The sequence below is a fragment of the Tupaia chinensis genome, unplaced genomic scaffold, assembly GCF_000334495.1.
Source record: "Tupaia chinensis unplaced genomic scaffold, TupChi_1.0 Scaffold000355_1, whole genome shotgun sequence".
Classification (NCBI taxonomy): domain Eukaryota; kingdom Metazoa; phylum Chordata; class Mammalia; order Scandentia; family Tupaiidae; genus Tupaia; species Tupaia belangeri.
Window position 1 is genome coordinate 13,661,075 of NW_006159850.1, and position 4,759 is coordinate 13,665,833.

The following is a 4,759-nucleotide window of genomic DNA, read 5'->3' on the forward strand; positions in this document are numbered from 1 at the left end:
AGCAGGAAGGTGGGGCCGCTCCCCACCACCTGCTTGTACCAGGACAAGACGTGGGCCCTGACCAGGCTGCCCTGCACCACACACCAGATCCATGGATTACCTTGTCCGCTCACCACGGAAGGCCGAGGCTGGAACCGAGAGGGCCAGAGGACCTCTGAGGCACCTGAGGAGGCAGAGAGGCTGTCACCCACCACAGATAGTGCCATGGTCACATATGAGGTACTCACGATCAGCTCAGCCCCGTGCAAGCTCATGGGGAAGCACCGGAAATTCAGCTACACCAGCCTCCACAATTCCGTCAAAATAGCTCCGCCTGGAAAATGAGCGGAGGGCTATGAACAAGCAACACGCAGAGCACTGCAGCTTCACTCGGCAAGTACTTGCGCGCCTCGGACGTGCCAGACCTGACTTGTGGCGTTTCGGATACAGCAGAGACCAAGAGGCAAAAATCCTGTCGTTGAGGAACTTTCAGTCTAGGAAAACACATCTAAATATGAAAATATGTTTCTGCCTCATTAGTAAGCAAAACTATGTAAAGTAAGATGAGGGTTTTGTTTTTTACCTATAAAACGAGCAAAGAGTAAGAAAGATTCATTTCCAGGCTGGGCAATGCCGTGGCACTCTGGCACTGCTGGGAAGAATGTGATTAGTCTTTCTGGAGGACCCCTGGCCATACCCATCGAAGTTGTAAATCATCACACTCCCCAATTATATAAACGTATCCTATAACATAACTGAATTCACATATATTATACCCACAGGTCATTATTGTAGCAGTCTTAGTGAGAAACCAGACAACTACAACCAGAGGAGAGGTTAATTTTCTTAAAGGTTTTTGCCATAGGGCATGTACGCTCTTGGGACAGGAGAGAGACAGACAGTGAGGGGTTGAGTGAGGAATCACCCTAAGGAGGCAAGGCCACATCACAGTCCCTTCGCCTCTATCTCCTCTTTGGAATTTTGAGCACACATGCACATGCCCCTGATGGGATTTTCAAGCCACCAGATCCACGATTTGAACCATGTCAAAGTGTAGCCCCTGAACCACCATAACCATCTGCTGCCCCTAGGTTAATTTTTTTTTTTTTTTTTTTTTTAGAGAGGGTTTTGCTATCAGGTGCGTGCGCTCGCTGGAGAGTCAGAGATACAAATGTGAAGCGAGAAATCATCCCCTAGGAGGGATGGCCATGTCGTAACCCCTTCTCCTCCATTCTCTTCTCCAGATTTTGGGCACACACGCACACATGCCCAGTGTGGCTTTTAAGTCACCAGGTCTGGGACTTGAACTGTGGTCAACTATTTGGGAGTCCAGCAACGTAACCATTACTCCATCTGCTGGTCTCCCTACGTTAAAATTTTAAATGAGGAAACCAGGCATGGTGGTGCATGCCTGTACTCCCAGCTACTTAGGCTGGGGCGAAGGTATCACGAGTTCAAGCTCAGTCTGAGCAACATGGCAAGATCATGTCTTTAAAAAGAAAAGCTGGGTGGGGGCGACCAGCAGATGGCATAATCATTACGTTGCTGAACTCCCATGCAGGTGACCATGGTTCAGAGTCCCAGATCTGGCCATTGACAACTCACACCAGGCACATGTGCATGCAAGGGATTGTAGCATGGTCATCCTCCCTGGTGGGGAGGGGGGGATTTCTTGCTTTCTGTCTCTCTCTCCCCCTCTGTCTCTCTAGTGAGTGCTAATGCCCGACAGCAAAAAATCTCTCTAAAAATAATTTTTAGGGGCTTGCAAGTGGTATGGTTTAGGGTGCTGGACTCCCATGTGGCCAACTACAGTTCAAATCTCAGACCTGGCAGCTTACTTTCTCCCTTTCCCTCGCTTACTCTGTCCCTCTGGTCAAATAAAATAAATAAATAGGTACCAGCAGTTGGCATAATGGTTGTCACTGGACTCCCATGTAGTTGACTGAGGTTGAGTGGCGGACCGCCTGGCTTAAACTCACACCGGGTGCATGTGCGTGTGTGCCCAAGATCCCGAGAGGAAAATGGAGGAGAAGGGATTGTGGCGTGGCCATCCCCCCCCCCGGGGGGGGTGATTTCTTGCTTTTTGTTTCTCTGTCTCTGTCTTTCTGGCAAGTGCACGTGCCCTATGGCAAAAACCTCTAAAAACAAAACAAAAAACTTGAATAAATGTGTATCAAATCATATTTTATTGGTGTAAATTTCCTGACTCTGATTGCCAAACTGTGTTACATAAAAGAATGTCTTGGGGCCACCAGGTGGCGTGGTGGCTAAGGGGGCTGAACTCCCACATGGATAACCAGTTTGGTTCCCAGACCTGGTGACTTGCTTTCTTACTCCCCCACCCAGACCTCTCTCTCTCACTCTGTCCCTCTCTGGTCAAATTTTAAAAATAAAGTTAAATAAAATAATCCTTTAAAAAATCTCTATTTTTAGGAAACACCAATTGAAGTGCTTAGGGATATAGAAGAACATCTTGTCTGCAACTTGAACAGTTCAGAAGGACCAGTAGGTGGTGTGATGGTTAAAGTGCTAGACTCCCACATGGCCAACTTCGGTTCAAGTCCTAGCTCTTGGCAGCTTGAAATCATACTACGTGTAAGGGATCAGCAGCTGGCATAATGTGTTACTGGACTCCCATGTTGTCGACCACGGTTTGAGTCCCAGACCCGGAGGCTTAGGAAAAAAAAAAAAAAAAAAGAATGGAAAATATTTAGACAGGATCAAAAGTGAAGTGCATTCAAACCTAAGAAAAATTACCCATGGAAAAAAGGTTTTATTTTTCAAGGGCTACTTTGATCACAGAAATCAAGAATCATACAAGGAACAACTGATGTTTGACAGAAAAAAGAAAACCTAAAGCACACACTCAATCTCCTTGAAAGACAGTGCATTGTGGTTAGAGCCCACAAAGGACAAGACATCCTTGACAATGGAAGGAGCCTCCAGGTGTAACTTTTTTTTTTAATTGCCAGAGGGCACGGTGCACTTCCGTTTTCTGAAAGACAGAAAGAGAAAGAGGCAGAAGGAGGAAGCACCTCCCAGAAGGACATGAGCAGGGTGTGATCCTTCCTCCTTCATCTTTCTGTGCTGTGGGGATTTAGGGTGTGCACGCATGCTCATACATATATACGTATTTTTTAAAGAATTATTTAACTTTTAATTTGTTTTAATTTGACCAGAGAGGGGACAGAATGAGAGACAGAAAAAAAAATGAGAAAGCAAGCCACCAGGTCAGGACTATGTGGGAGTCCAGTGCCCCTAACCGCCATACCACTACCCATCTTGTGTATTTTTTAAGCCCCCAGGTCCAGATTAGAACTTCAGTTGGCCATGTGGGAATCCAGCTGCTTTAACCACTACTCTCCTGGGTCACCTTAAGCACGTAGCATTTTTAAAAAATGATTAATTCATTATTATTTTATTTGAATAGGACATGCATGCTCAATAAAGAGAGACAGTGAGAGGGAGAGAGAATGAAGCAAGCTGCTATGTCCAGGACTCAGACTATGGTCAGGCACGTCAGAGTCCAACACCCTAATCACCATGCCAGCTGTTGACCCCCAGGGATGTAGCACTTTTCAAAACAATAATCTTATTTAACTTTATTTATTTTAATTTGACCAGAGAGGGACAAAAAGAGAGAACACCTCTGGGTCTGGGACTCAAACCACGGTTGGCCACGTGGGAGTCCAGCACCTTTAACTGCCAGCCCCATAGCATTGGTTTTTTTTAAGGTTTTTGCCATAAGGTGCATGCTCCTGTGGGGAGAGAGAGAAGACAGAGGGAAAGTGAGAAATCACCCACACACACATGGGGTGAGGGATGGTAACTACAATCTCCTCCTGGGATTTTGGTCATGCATGCACACATGCCTCACATGAATTTCAAGCCAAAGGTCTGGGACTCGAACTGCAGTCCACCGTGTGGGAGTCCAGTGCCTTAATCACCACACCACCTGCTGGAGCCAAGGACATAGCATTTTAAAGTGGAACCTGATGACGGTAATGAGGAAGAGGAAAAAGAAGAGATGTATACAGCTTGCTTAACTACTCATAGCATGTAAACAGATGGAATTGACTCCTTATCCCCTTATTTCATCCCTCAGCTCCTACACAGGACGGTTCTCTCAAATTCATATGCCTAGAAACGGCTTGAGCCAGAAGGAAAAAACCTCCAACATTCTTCTCCATAAATTGCCACACATTTGGCATCATGAAAGGCCTCAACAACAGTCTCAGTTCAGTCGTCGCTTTTTGGCCAGGTGGGTGACCTCCAGCGTTCAGCCCTTTGCGAGAATACCAAATGATCCAACACAGGAGCCCAGCGGGCCATGCACTTTCATAGGCAGAGTTTCAGGCCTCGGGCAGCCAGGCCGCACCTGGGCGATGGTGTCCAAACTGCCGGCCGCAGAGTGGCAGCTGGGTCAACGGTGCAGGCTATGGCTGGCAGGGTGACCACCGAGTCTTGGAGCTTTTCACGTCGGGGTCCAGATGTGGCTCTGGACGAGGCAGAAAGAGCCCGACGTGGCCCACACTCCAGATGGGCCGCCGCCCTTTTCCGATGTCCCGGTTCGGTCGCAGATAACGACACCGGACGGGAACCGGACTTCTGAACCGGCTCTGAGGGACGAGGGGTTCACCAGCCGCGGCGATGAACTGCCCCGGGGCGGTGCCTCGCGAGACCCAAACAAGCTCACGTGGCAGGGGCGCGGCCTCCGCGGTGACGTCACGGCGCCCCGCGCGCCGCTGGGGTCACGCGCCGGCTGTACCCTTGCGAGGGG